The following is a 15,875-nucleotide window of genomic DNA, read 5'->3' on the forward strand; positions in this document are numbered from 1 at the left end:
ACTCCTTGGCATCGCGCTCCTGTGCAGGCATACTTCTATGCCCTGTTGAGGGTGGAGTAAAGTACTGCAGATGCTGTGCCTCTCTGACCTTTCCCCACACATGCGCTCTGCAGTACTTTGCCCTCAACAGAGCTTAGAAGTACACCTGCACAACAGCGCGATGCCAAGACTTATGTAGATGATGCAGGAACACGTCATCCACAGGAGCCAAGAAGGAGGACGGCATCGCAAGAAGAACGGAGGCGCCCAGCTGGTGAGTATAATAAAAAAAAATTCTCTTACAGGTTGGATTGGAAGCTTCTTTACATCATTCTATAATGCTGTATTTCAGCCCTGAAAGGTGATGGCCACATCTCATATCGGCCAAACCTGGTGACAGGTTCACTTTAATGCAGATTTTTACAAATTTTCATGAAAATACTAGCAACACGTTTATCTATTTGGATACCCCATCTGATACATGAGGATCAGGTAGGTTTCATACCATGCAGACAAGTTGGCGATAACACTAGAAAGGTAATAGACCTTATTGATGTGGTATATAGGACTGAGAGTACAGAACTATTACTCAGCCTAGATGCTGAAAAGGCATTCAATCGTCTAGGTTGGTCATTCATGTCTCAAATTTTAGCTCAGGACTATTTGCTACTGCTTTAAATAGTCAGTGTTCACAACCCTCGGCGACAATCAAACTGCCTCATGTGTTATCTCAACCGTTTCAGATTTATAATGGGACCCACTAGAGACAGAATCAAAAAATTAAAACCAAAACAGAAAATCACTTGTATGATTTTTAAAATTAATTAAATTTCATTTTATTGCATGAAATAAGTATTTCATCACCTACCAACCAGCAAGAATTCTGGCTCTCACAGACTTTCACAGTTTTTCTTCAAGAAGCCCTCCTACTCTCCACTCATTACCTGTATTTTTGTATCTGGTTGAAGTTGTTGACTGTATAAAAGACACCCGTCCACACAATCAATCACACTCCAACCTCTCCACCATGACCAAGACCAAAGAGCTGTCTAAGGATACTAGAGAGAAAACTGTAGACCTGCACAAGGCTGGATTGGGCTACAGGACAGTAGGAAAGCAGCTTGGTGAGAAGGAAACAACTGTTGGCACAATTATTAGAAAATGTAAAAAACACAAGATGGCTGTCAATCTTCCTTGGTCTGGGGTTCCATGCTAGATCTTGCCTCATGGGGCAAGGATGATTCTGAAAAAGGTCAGGAATCAGCCCATATTTACATGAGTTGACCTGGTCAATGACTTGAAGAGAGCTGGGACCACAGTCTCAACCATTACCGTTAGAAACACACTGCGCCGTCATGGATTAAAATTCTGCAGGCACACAAGATTCCCCCCCCCCACACACACACATGTCCAAGCTCGTTTGAAGTTCGCCAGTGACCATCTGGGTGATTCAGAGGAGGCAATGGAGAAGGTCATGTGGTCAGATGAGACCAAAATAGAACTTTTTGGTATCAACTCCACTCGTCATGTTTAGAGGAAGAAGAAGGATGAGTACAACCCCAAGAACACTGTCCCAAGTGTGCAGCATAACCCAATTGAAAATCGTTGTAAGGAGCTGAAGCCCAATGTTGCCCAGTGACATCCAGTTATCTAAAGAAGGGATGGGGCCCAGAAGAAGATACATATACCAGGATGGGGGATATCTAGTTCTGGATGGGGCCCAGGATAAGGGTCATATACCAAGGACATTATATATTATATTCAGGATGGGAGGGAGCCCCCTGGTCCAAATCTTGCACTGGGGCCCATCAGGCTCTAGTTACGCCACTGGCCATAGTAGCATATTTAGGCCGCACAGGCTAAAGGCAATACATGGCCTGACTTCGACATGTTGAAAAACAGTTCCTAGGACACAATGTAACGCTGAGCTGTTACTGTCCCTGAAATTAAGACTAGATTCTAAGGTACATTACGACATGCCACATCATAATCCCAGGCGTAGAACCAGTGTGACATTCCCTCATGAAGGCCTCTTCATGGCATTGACCATATGGTCTCCAGATTAAGACCTGAATTTGGAGTACAACAATGGGGGGCTGGCATGGAGGTCTATTCTCTTTAGTGGTGAGCTACACTTTTGTCTTGGGTGCAGTAATAGATGAAGATTAGTCTAGAGGCCACATGGACAATTCACGAAGAGACCTTGAAGAGGAGACATATGTTTGATCCTTTTACCGGGATTATTTTATGGGGTGGCATTATGTATGCTAGCTGGACCCCTCTAGTCTTCATTTTAGGTATCCTAACATCTCGGCGTTACATTAATTTGGTATTGATTTGGTCACAGGAGTATCTTTAGACCACCTGTTGCTCATTCTACATGATGATATGCCCAAGTGCATTCAGCATAGTAAACATTCCTGGAAGGGGTCATCCGTAACACAAATTAATTTTAACCTAAAGGTACCGTCACACTAAGCGACGCTGCAGCGATACAGACAACGATGCCGATCGCTGCAGCGTCACACAGACAGCTCTCCAGCGACCAACGATGCCGAGGTCCCTGGGTAACAATGGTAACCAGGGTAAATATCGGGTTGCTAAGCGCAGGGCCGCGCTTAGTAACCCGATGTTTACCCTGGTTACCAGTGTAAAATGTAAATGTAAAATAACAAACACTACATACTCACCTTCGCGTCCCCCGGCGTCCGCTTCCTGCACTGACTGAGCACCGGCCCTAACAGCAGAGCGGTGACGTCACCACTGTGCTGTGCTTTCACTTACGGCCGGTTCTCAGTCAGTGCAGGAAGCGGACGGCGAGGGACGTGTGACAGACATCAGAGGGTGAGTATGTAGTGTTTGTTTTTTTACATTTTACACTGGTAACCAGGGTAAACATCGGGTTACTAAGCGCGGCCCTGCGCTTAGTAACTCGATATTTACCCTGGTTACCATTGTAAAACATCGCTGGTATCGTTGATTTTGCTGTCAAACACAACGATACACGGCGATCTGACGACCAAATAAAGTTCTGAACTTTAATCAACGACCAGCGATATCACAGCAGGATCCTGATCGCTGCTACGTGTCAAACACAACGATAGCCAGGACGCTGCAACGTCACGGATTGCTAGCGATATCGTTTAGTGTGACGGTACCTTAAATGATCTATCCTTCCCTTACTACACTATCTGCTATTTATTTATTTTTTTACTATTTCCTCTTTGATGACTCTTTATTTGAGAATCCCATGCATGCTGGGATTGTCAAACGAAGTGTTATCAAGGAGCAGTGGCTGCTGTCACTGCCGCAGCCTCTGCCCCCCTCCGTGAAATGAAGCATTTCTGGGGCTGTGTTAGACCATGCTCTCACATCTCCACCAGAACCTGTTCCTGCAGCTTCTACTTCTGTCACCAGGCACCGCCATATTCACTCTGCAGGCGGCGCTGATGATAGAAATGTCAGAACCAGAAGCTCTGGATGGCGGACTCTGTCCAACCACTAAGGTTAGAGTCGCTAACACATACTCCAAAATAAAAATGATAAAAAATAAAATGTATTGATGTAGCACCCATATAATATACTGAATCTTTAGGCTGTGCAATTACTGCTACTTATATATTTACCTCCAGAGCTGCACTCAGTATACTTCTGTTACTTAAGATCTTATGGACAGCTCATAGAATCTCATGGCTTTCATTATCATCTCTATGCCGATGACACACAGATCTACTTCTCTGGACCAGATATCACCACCCTACTAACCAAAATCCCACAATGTCTGTCTGCTATTTCATCCTTCTCTGCTAGATTTCTAAAACTTAACATGGACAAAACAGAATTCATCATCTTTCCCCCATCTGACTCGACTCTCCCAACAAACTTATCCATTAAAGTAAATGACTGCTCACTCTCCCCAGTCCCACAAGCTCGCTGCCTCGGGGTAATCCTTGACTCTGATCTCTCCTTCAAACCACATATCCAAGCCCTTTCCACTTCCTGCCGACTTCAACTCAAAAACATCTCCCGGATCTGTACATTCCTCAACCTAGAATCTGCAAAAATTCTAGTGCATGCCCTCATCATCTCCCGTCTTGACTACTGCAACCTTCTGCTGTGTGGCCTCCCTTCTAACACTCTTGCGCCCCTCCAATCTATCTTAAACTCTGCTGCCTGACTAATCCACCTGTCCCCACGCTATTCCCCAGCTTCTCCCCTCTGTCAATCCCTTCACTGGCTCCCCATTACCCAGAGACTCCAGTTCAAAACCCTAACCATGGTATACAAAGCCATCCACAACCTGTCTCCTCCATACATCGTCTTCCGGTACCTACCAGCACGTAATCTCTGATCCTTACAAGATCTCCTTCTCAACTCCCCTCTTATCTCTTCTTCCCACAATCGCATACAAAATTTCTCCCGCGCATCCCCCACACTCTGGAACCCTCTAACACAACATATCAGACTCTCGCCTACGATGGAAACCTTCAAAAGGAACCTGAAGACCCCCCTCTTCCGACAAGCCTACAACCTGCAGTAACCACCAATCCTCTACATGACCAGCTCTATTCTCACCTACTGCATTCTCACCCATCCTGTGTAGATTGTGAGACCTCACGGGCAGGGTCCTCTCTCCTCCTGTACCAGTCGTGACTTGTATTGATTAAGATTATTGTACTTGTTTTTTATTATGTATACCCCACCTCACATGTAAAGCCATGGAATAAATGGCGCTATAATAATAAATAATAATAATCTTATACTTCAGTCATATTCACAATTCTGCTGTCATAGCCTGTCTTATACTCCAGTTCTGTTGGCTTGTCTTATATCCTCAAAGAATTTGCTATAAGGTTTTATATATCACCTTTTGAGACTTAACAACAAGAAAAAAAATTGTAGAAAATTATTTTCCCGTTTACTGCTGCTGATCTAACAGATGGCAGCCGAGCCCAATGTCCTATAATTGTTCTGCTGGATTTCACCATAAAGGCTAGAATTATTCTGTCACACGAACGCAAGTAGCTGCCTCCTCAGCAGATGTGTAAATTCTTGTTATATACTCACTGCTTGCTATATACCTAAATCCACCCCGGATTGTGCTGGGTCCATTCAAGAAAATACAAAATGATGTACTATAGATTAACAAAAATTACCAAAATAGAAAACTTGCAAGATACTTTATCTCACTGCACAAGATCCAGTGCTTTCCTTGCCCATAAATGTTCAAGCACATCATATGACCATATGTACAAAGGGATATGGCTCCTTGACAATGAATACACACCAATAGGTCAGATTTCACCTGGACAGTCCAGTGTAACAAGGGTTTAGTAAAGCCACGCCTAACAGTGGGCATTTTTGGGGCACACAACGAAGCCTTATTATGGGTTTTACACCCAACTAATGACAGAGTAAGGCCTCTTTCTCAGCTGCCCAGACTCTGTGGTTGCATGAAATGCCACTAATTGCTGCCCAGCTACACGACTCCATGGTAGTGGACTGGTGAAGGTGGTGACATAGTGCGTATAGGTTGGGGTATGTGTTAGGCTGTGTGCACACGATGCGGATTTAGTGCGGATCCGCAGCGTTTTTTTCCGCGCAGAAACGCTGTAGTTCCGCAAAGTGATTTACAGTACAATGTAAATCAATAGAAAAAAAAAAACGCTGTGCTAATGGTGCGGAAAAATCTGCATGAAAACGGCTTCGGATCAAAAAAAGTAGCATGTCACTTCTTTTGTGCGGAACTGCAGCGTTTCTGCACCCTCTCATTATAGAAATCCGCAGTGGTTAAAACCGAACAAAATCCGCATCAAATCCGCAGCAGAAACGCACAAAATCAGCATAAAAAGCGCGTCAAATCCGCACCTGCGTTTTCTGCCAGGAGATGCGGATTTTGTGCTGAAAATTCTGCACCCCAATCTGCAACGTGTGCACATAGCATTATCGTTTCAAGAATCAAAAGTCATTATATAGTGAAAAGTGATACAATTTCTAACGGTGTATATAAAATTAATGAAAACAATGGGCCTTTATAGTGTTTGATGCTTTCAAAAATGCCCCCCTGCACACAAACAGAGCATAATGCCCTCACACCTGTCCGTATCATGCCATCATGGCCGTCACTTGATGTATGATGACCCCCACTCAGTATGATATCCCCCCACAATATCACTGCTCTCACACAGTACGATGGTCACTCGATATGATGGCCACTCATTATGATACCCCAAAGCCTCACACCCCACATAGCATGATAGCCCCCAATGTCGGCCCCCACTCAGTATCATAAGACCCAATGGAAGCCCATAACTCAGTATGATATCCCCCAATGCCAGACCCCCACTCAGTATGATGGCCCCAAATCCCAGCCCCTCACTCAGTATGATGGTGCCCACCACTACTGTCATTTAAAAAAAATAAAACAAACACTACTCACTTCACGCCATTTCCTTGGCATCCGGTTTGTGCAGTGTGGGCACTGAGGCCCCTCACTGCTGTAATATCGTATGGAGTCTCAGACTCAGAGGTGCAAGGCTGAATAGTGGATCTGGAAGCCAAAGGATCCCTGATCGGATGATTCTATTCAGCGGTATACAAGTCCTAAGGATGGGGATGCCACTGAAATAGTGGTGACTGGGGGCACCGTGCCTCCCCTGCTTATGTGCCCCATAGCAGCCGCGTGGTCTGCCGCTATGAGTGGTACACGCCTGAATTTTAATATACTTTCTGTACCAGATTCTTTGGTTTTTCAAGATCCCTGATGGCAGCCATTGAATAATAATAAATAATAATCTTTATATAGCGCTAACATATTCCGCAGCACTTTACAATGCACACACATCGCTGTCCCCGATGGGGCTCACGATCTAAATTCCCTATCAGTATGTCTTTGGAATGTGGGAAGAAACCAGAGGAAACCCACGCAAAGACAGGGAGAACATACAAACTCCTTGCAGATGTTGTCCTTGGTGGGATTTGAACCCAGGCTAACCACTGAGCCACTCTGCTGCATAAAATCCTACATTTTCTTCCCATTGCAGTTTAGCTATCAAGACACTTGTCAGGCTGTGAATTATCATTGATAGCCTGTAATAAGGTATATACATAAATAGATTGTCCTCCATACCATCTTGGAATAATTTGGAATGAAAATGCTTGAAAAGAAAAATTAAAGCATGCCACAAAAACTTCAGCGCAATTTTGAGTCTCAAAAAAAAATTATAATCTTTAACGTGTAATGGAGTCCATCAGATTCCTTTTTGGTTTCTGTCATTTTAGCAGAAATAAAACTGTTGTTGGGACATAGACTAATGGGTCATCTGATAGAAATGTGAACAAAGCCTAATATGAAGAACAAAGAGGTCGTGATGTTGCATTACCACTTACAAACAGCAGATGCCGATACACAACCCAGTGATTTCTTTTGTCTTGCTGACTATAGGCCTCGTCCATAAATCTGCTCAAATAATATCCCCACCACCCCTAGCCATAGAGAAAAAGCATCATGTGTTGCTTGATGAAAACAGCAGTACATTATTTTTTTAGCTTGTGTGGGACTTTGGACTTTTTGTTCACTGTGGAGGATAGATCGCCCCCCATGGGCCGTGGGGTACTCGGTACCAGGTCCTGCTGTTCACAGGGGGATGTCACGGTGGCTGACTCGGTCCGTGGCCCGGAGACGTCCGTATAAAGGGGAAAGGTCTTTAAGGGGAATGTTCGTGACGCCACCTGTGGTATTCGGTCAGGGTGACCGACGCTGCTTTAAGGGGTCCGCTGGGGTGATGTTATGGTAGATGTTATACCTTCCCACAGGTGAAGTGTATCCCCAGGGCTTCCCAGTGTGTAGATGGTGATATGGTGAATGGCACAGAGAATAACGAGGACACAAGATTGCAGTCTCTTTACCTTTACTGAAGACTTCAGCGTCCACAGTCCAGAGCACCAGATCACAGGGCAGGCCGAGTCCGGCCGGTTTGGAGGCAAGTCCAGAGTTCCCTTGTCCAGGTGGAAATCAATAGCTTTCCCTTGCGCTGCAGTGGTGTAGTCCCTTACTGCCTATGGCTTCACATAAGGGTCTCACAGATGTGGTGTTTCTCTCTCTGTCCCCCGTGGTCGGATAAGACAAAACCCGTATGACTGGTGGCTTGAGGCTGTTTATAGGGACTCTAGCACGCCCCGGCCTCTGAGCGGTGCCACCGTGCCTCCTGGGTGTAGGTGCGGACAGGTAACTTGCAATTAGCTGTCCTGCCGGTCTCTGAAGTAAAGCCTAAAGGTCCTTACTCCCTCGGTGTTCCGGCTACCAGGATTCTGCGCCTCAGAAGGAGGCAGCCTGTGCAGGGCTGGTCCCCTTCTGGTATCCTCTCCTTTGCTCTGACTTCCTTCACGCTCGCTGCAATACAGTTCTGCCTTCTGAATGTCTCTTTCTGGGAGCTGCAGCTCTGAGGGCATGCACAGCTCCTTGGACCCTCTGTCCACCTCAGACTCAGGTCTGGAACGTTCTACCTGTCCCTACAGGCTACCAGTTGTATATATATATGGGGAGTGACCTAATAAATAGAAGCAAAAGCTCCCCCTGGTGGTCTGGAGTGTGACATGTGTTGCATGTTTGTGATACCTGGATGCAGTTATCCTTCTTTGCCTGGGGTGTCTCAAGGAGATTCCTGAATAAACAAAATGACAATTGGGCATCAGCATATCATTTATGTAATGCAAAAGACAGCCAAGGTACATGCTAAACTGGGCTTTCTCAATAGAGCAATATTAGAATTAATTGACAATCATTTATTGAAGTTATTAAACACTTCACTAGGTATGAGGTTACAAAACCACCAGCAGCATGTTGTTATAGAGCTGGGATTTAGCGCATCGCACCTGATCATTACACAACATGTCGCTTTGGCGTTAGGCAGTGCAGAGATGGACACAGACAGAATAGGGCCCGGCGCAAGAACAATATATGGACCTTTTGCATTAGTATGGCTCACTGTAATGCACCCTTTAGGTGTCTGACAGATGATTTGGAGATAGATGTGGCCCCTTGGCCTCTTTGGCATAGTATGTCTGCCATCACATTAGTGAATACACTTATACATTTCCTTAAATTATTCTGCTATTCTCATCCTGCAACATCGAGTACATGTGCATGGTGTAAACCAAGTTTACTAAGTTTACCAATACTGCTATGTGTGGGCGCTATTACTATGAAGAGGCACAGAGAGGGTCATTATTATTATATGGAGGCGCTATTACTATATAGAGGTGAAGAGAGGGTTATTATTATTATATTGAGGCACTATTACTATATAGAGGTGAAGAGAGTGTCATTATTATTATATGGAGGCGCTATTACTATGTAGAGGTGAAGAGAGGGTCATTATTATTATTATATGGAGGCACTATTACTATATAGAGGTGAAGAGAGGGTCATTATTATTATATGGAAGCGCTATTACTATATAGAGGTGAAGAGAGGGTCATTATTATTATATGGAGGCACTATTACTTTGTAGATGCCTAGAGAGGGTCATTAATACTATGTGGGGGCAATATTACTATGTTGACCCACAGAGAGGGTCACTACTACTATGTGTGGCAGTATTACTATGTACAGGCATAAAGGCAGTCATTATTACTATGTGGGGATGCTATCACTATGTGGAGGCGCTGAGAGTGTCATTATTACTATCTGCAAGCGTTATTGCTTTGTACAGGCACAGAGAGAGACATTATTACTATGTGGGGGCAGTATTACTTTGTAGAGGTGACGAGAGGGTCATTAGTACTATGTGGGTGCACTACTACTTTGTAGAGGCACAGAATGGGTAATTTTTACTATATGGGGGCAGTATTACTATGTAGAGGCATAAAAAAGTCATTATTACTATTTGGAGGCACTATTACTATACAGAGGTGAAGAGAGGGTCATTATTACTATTTGGATGTACAATTACTTTGTGGAAGAACAGAATGGGTAATTTTTACCATGTGGGGGCAGTATTACTAAGTAGAGGCATAGAGAGGGTCATTATTACGATGTGTGCTATTCCTTATAGAGACGCATTTTTCCTGTTTTGCTATTTCACAACCTGGAATTTCACTGATGTTTTAAGGGTTTGCTTCAGTTCATGTACAGAACATGCCTACAACTGTCAACATTTGTTTCTCTTTTTATTGTGAAGCAACCCACAAATCAACAACAAAATAACTGAAAACTTCAGCATGCATAACTATTAACTTCTCTAACGTCAGTACTTTGTAGAGCCTCCTTTTTCGGGCAATTACAGTTGCAAGTCGCTTTTGATTAGTCTCGGAGCTTTCCACATTGTTACTGGCATATTTGCCCATTCCTTGAGGCAAAACTGCTCCAGCTCCTTCACATTAGATGGTTTCTTCTGGTGAACAGCAATCTTCATGTCTGACTACAGATTGGATTAAGGTCTGGGCTTTGACTAGGCTTCTCCAAAACATTTGCATGTTTCTTCTTAAACCACTCGATTGTTGCTTTAGCAGTATGCTTTGGGTCATGGTCTTGTTGGAAGGTGAACCTCCATCACTGACAGACTGAAACAGGCTTTGCTCAAGAATAAAGACTATTGTTATTACTATGAGAGGGCATTATTACTTTGTAGAGGCATAAAGAGTGTCATTATTGCTATGTGGGGGCTTTATTACTATTTATAGGCACAGAATGGGTCAGTATTACTATGTGGGGGAAGTATTACTATGTAGAGGCACAGAGAGTGTCTTTATTACTATGTCAGGACGCTATTACCGTATATACTCGAGTATAAGCCGAGATTTTCAGCCTAAAAATAATGGGCTGAAAGTGCCCCTCTCGGCTTATACTCGAGTCATGGTCGGCGGGGGGGTCGGCGGGTGAGGGGGAGTGGCGACGGTCACATACTCACCTGCTCCTGGCGCTCCTGACGCGGTCCCTGCATGTCCCATGGTCTCCGGCGCTGGCTGTTTCTTCCCCTGTTCAGCTGTCACGTGGTACCGCTCATTAAAGTAAAGAATATGGACTCCACTCCCATAGGGGTGGAGCCGCATATTCATTACTGTAATGACCTGTACCAGTGACCGCTGAACAGAGGAAGAAGCTGCCGGCGCCGGGAGCAGGTGAGTATTTCATATTTACCTTCCCTCATTCTGCCGCTGCCCCGTCTTCCGCATCCTCTGCAGTGACTGTTCAGGACACAGGGCGCGATGACGTATTAGTGGGCGCGATGACGTATTAGTGTGCACGCCGCCCTCTGCCCTTTTTATTGCAGCAGCATTATATGTAGCACATTGTTATATGGAGCATCTTATGGGGCCATAGTGAACTGTATGGAGCATTATATGGGGCACATTGTTATATGGAGCATCTATGGGGCCATAATAAAGTGTATGGAGCATTATATGGGGCACATTTTTATATGGAGCATCTTATGGGGCCATAATCAGCATTTGTGCAGCATTATATGGGGCATATTTTAATATGGAGCATCTTATAGGGTGCATCATGAATTTTATGGAGCATTATATGGGGCGTATTTTGTATGGAGCATCTTATGGGGCCCATCATGAACTGTATGGAGCATTATATGGGGCTCCTGATTCAATATGGATATTCAAAAATACTTAACCTACTGATGTCTCAAATAATTTTACTTTTATTGGTTTCTATTTTTATTTTTGACATTTACTGCATTTTCCACCCTAGGCTTATACTCGAGTCATTAAGTTTTCCCAGTTTTTTGTTGCAAAATTAGGGGGGTCGGCTTATACTCAGGTCGGCTTATACTCGAGTATATACGGTGCTTTGTAGAGGTGCGGAGAGGGTCGTTATTACTATGTATGGGCACTATTATTATGTGGAAATATGAGGGGAGGAGCATATATAACCCGTTTTTCTCCAAAAATAAGACAGGATCTTATATTATTTTTTGCTCCCAAGGACGTCATACTTTTTTTTCCATGAGCAACAATCCACATTCATCTTTGAACAAAAAAGAAAAAAAAATCAACATTTAAATATAATCCTGTCATCACATTCTGGAACACCAACATAACTCTCCAAACCCTGAATTCCATCATTAATTTTTTGAGATCCTGTTTCCTTTTTCCATGTACAAGAATCTACTCTTTACGCATGCTAATGAAGAATGATGGAGTTAAAAGGACGATCATTAACAGATCATTCTGCCCCATACATATCATGTTATCGTCACCACATCTCCTGTTTACACCGAGCGATGTGAGGTACTGGGGGCTGCCTAGGAGTGTATATTGTGCAGGTTCTCACCAGTGACGTTCTTGCTGACTGTTGTCATTCATTTTCCCTTTGCATTCGGTCCAAATCACCATGGCCTCTTATTCCATCCATAACTCGTCCCAGGAAAATGTAACATACAGACAAAACAAAAACATGTCACTGCGTGCGTAATGTTAAAGATATGTATGCATGACGCATGCGGATCGTACGCTGCACAGGCAGACGCAAATGTGAACCCGGCCTTATCGTGCCCTGGGCAGGGTGTGTGGCTTCTTCCAATGGGTACTCAGGTGTTTGATATATGGTCAATTGACATGTATTGAGATTGGTTGTAGCCTCTCTCTTGTTATGTGCCTTTATATATTGTATTGTAATGTGTTTTTATTATGCTATGACTAAGGGCAGTATTGCCTGAAACGCATCAGCTTGTTTTTATGATGCACTAATAAAGGACAAGATTTTGATTCCAGCTTCATCTCCTCCATTCAATATTTGTATGAGCTGTAGCATAGAAATAACAGGCACCCCATAGAAAAAGTCCTATCCCGTCACACTCAAAGAGAGCATATTTCCCAACATTTTAAGAAACGGAGAAGGAAATGTATTGCAGAACTTAGTTACTTTATCCCTGCCTCTAAGTGGTCTTGTCAAGGTGAAAATATATATCTTTATACCTTTTTGTATTTTTATATAATCTTATACTGTGAAACAATAAGTTTTTCCTATGCTTGCAGATATAACTGTATTTAAAATGGCTGCCAGTATTCACCTTTGCCCTAGTTTTTGTCTCTGAAGAAAGAAGTATCATTTCTTCTGAAATTGAAACTTCAGGAATGTGAAGAAAGGAAGATTCGCCAGGAGACATCAGGACAAATCAGAAAAACTGAATACTAGACATATACTGCTTAAACCCCGCCTATTGCATTCCTTTTTGTAGAACAATATAGTACTGTGTATCCGGAAATAAACGCAGTTGCTGTGATCGTTGCTGATACTTGTAGACGCACGAGCATGCACTAAGATTGAACCAGCCCTTTGTCTGACTCATTCTTACCCGGTACCAGATGCTCTGCGCATACTTTAATTTGGAATGACTGGTGAATGAGGGTTATTGTCGTGACGACCCCGACAATTTGGCGCTTCCAACGTGGGGCGTGGCCAGCGATCCGAGACCCCCTGGACCCATGCCTGGACGTCCGTGGATGACACCCGTAGTGGCTGACCTCGAGAACTGATCACCCTCCAAACACGGTAAGTGGAGATCATATACTCTGTATGTGTCACACTTGCTAGTGTCTCAGCCGTTATTGGTTTGTCTGTGGTCTCCTTGGGTCCGAGAGGTGACCGGTCGAGTGGTGAGACCGAGCGCGATCCCGTGCCACGCTCTGAACCAGCAACTGAGAGACGTCGCATCCTGCGCGTCCTCGTGTACACCATACCTCCTCCACCGGTCATTGTACTCCATTCAACCACCCTACCCATGACTTTGTCTAGTAGTGAAGTGGAGTGAAAGTCTGAGCAAGTTGTAGATTGTGGGGCGGCTTAGAGAAACGATTAGGAGACGCAGCTTCTGTGATATTGTACCAACGAGGTAATTAAAGACGACCCAAGAGGGGACCACCTGTATTTCTGTGGAGGGCTCTCACTAGGAGACCGCCTCCCGACTGTTTAGAATATCGTGACAGGATAGTCTGTTAATCACTGTTGTTCAGGTTAGGGACAGGAAACATTGAGCGTGAGACTCTTTATTCCTTATACGTTGAGCGAGATTCCGTATTTTAGGACACAGTGTTGATATCGCTGTCAGTGGCCTACTGCAGAAGGGCATAGTATTCTGTGAAGGTATGCTGCGTCTCTTAAAGCAGAAGAAGTCTGTGCCCCACAAGTTAAATGAGGATGCTGTGGAAGTCAAGACAATAGTAGAGTCACGGGAGGGCAAGAAGGCAGTCAAGAATGTTGGCAGGTTGTATAAGCATGTAGGATTGCCCTAGTCAGGGAGATTGCAGCCGTCTACATGGCACAATCTCATAGAGAACAAAAGGGGCATGTTGAAAGATAAAGGATTGTGAGAACAAGCGCAAGCTCATTTATGAGTTGCGCGAGGCTTAAAGAACGAAGCATGGAAAGAGGTTGATGGAGAGGGAGGATCAGAGGAAGGTTTTGTAGAAATTAAGTCTGACAACTGCTGTATTTCGTTTCTGGGTTAAAGTTTATTTCTAAAATACCCGATGGGAGGGGTCAAGCCGCTGCGCTATTGTTTCTTTCTTTCTCTGTGTAGAGGAATGCTGTTTTTTTTTATCTCTGTGTCCCTGAAAAGGAGGGGGCAGTATGTGGCTCTCTCTCTGTGTTTTCTTGGTGTAGTATGTGCTGGTAGATCTGTGTTTTGTTTAAAGCGACAATATTGTTTTGAAGTACAAAGAAATATTATAAGCTGTAAATTGAAAGTGAAATCTAGTGCCTAGTTTTAGAAGGAAACTTGTAAGTGATTGGTTATCAGTGTGATTGAAAGATTGGTAAAATAATTATCTGTTTCAAGTTGAGTTGTTGATATATAGCAAATTGAGGATCAACAGAGGATATGAATTCTGATTGTTTTTGCTATGTTGAAAAAGAAAAGTTGTCTATTACTATGACAAAAAACTGGATGTTTTGTGGTGCAGGAAGGAATTGAGAAAGTGACTAAGATTAATGTGTTAGAAAGATGAATAATTAAAAATAATAATCTGAAACAGGGGGGCTCCCTGTTGGATAATATGGTCCCTCCCCAGGTAATTAAGCCTCTACTCCTGACTGTAAGCCCTATGTCCCTTAAAGCCAAGGCACCAATATAACCTGGACTGCCGAGAAGTTCTATGGGCGTCTTATGATAGTATTTAGAGATCTGAGATTCTCATTGTAGCAAAAAGCCCATTCTGCATCAGCAGGGAAATTAAAGGTTAAATCTGTAGCCACAGCGATGTCTGCTCCAACACAGCACCCCCCCCCCACACACACACACACAGCTGCAAGGACACAGCTCCGTTCTTTATCATGTCAATTCTCAGACCAAGAGCTTGTTTTAATCGGTGTAGATGGCAGACCTCCTCTTCCCGTGAAACCCTCACACCTACAAGGCCAGACTCTCCAAGAACCTGAAGTTTGGTTCCCCTGTCATTCACGCTACTACATCACACCTCAGGGCTCCCAGGTTCTTTCCTCAGTGGGGTATGGGGACATAATTACCCACCAGGTGGGAGCCATAGTGAACCCAGCCAACTCTACCCTGTCACATAGAGGTGGTTTGGCCCAACAGATAGCTAAAAAGGGAGGCCCAGTCATAGCCCAAGAGTGTCAGACCTACCTTGCCGTTTATGGCCCCTTGCAACCAGGAGAAGCTATGGCCACCCCACACGATGTACATAGTATCCTTAACCAAGTACAACCTAGCCACCTGTCCATGGCCGGACAGCTACGACTTCAGTGTGCTATTCTCATGCCTACTAATGTGATTTTGAAAAGGTGCACTGTCCTAAACCCCGCTACTCTTCTCCTAGTTCCTATGGATCCAAAGGGGGAGGAGTAGGTGACATGGAAAAGGACACTCTTTTTCTTTCTAGAATGGATCCAGAGGAACAAGATCAGATTTCCAAACCACATG

Source organism: Ranitomeya variabilis, chromosome 6 (genome assembly GCF_051348905.1).
Source record: "Ranitomeya variabilis isolate aRanVar5 chromosome 6, aRanVar5.hap1, whole genome shotgun sequence".
Classification (NCBI taxonomy): domain Eukaryota; kingdom Metazoa; phylum Chordata; class Amphibia; order Anura; family Dendrobatidae; genus Ranitomeya; species Ranitomeya variabilis.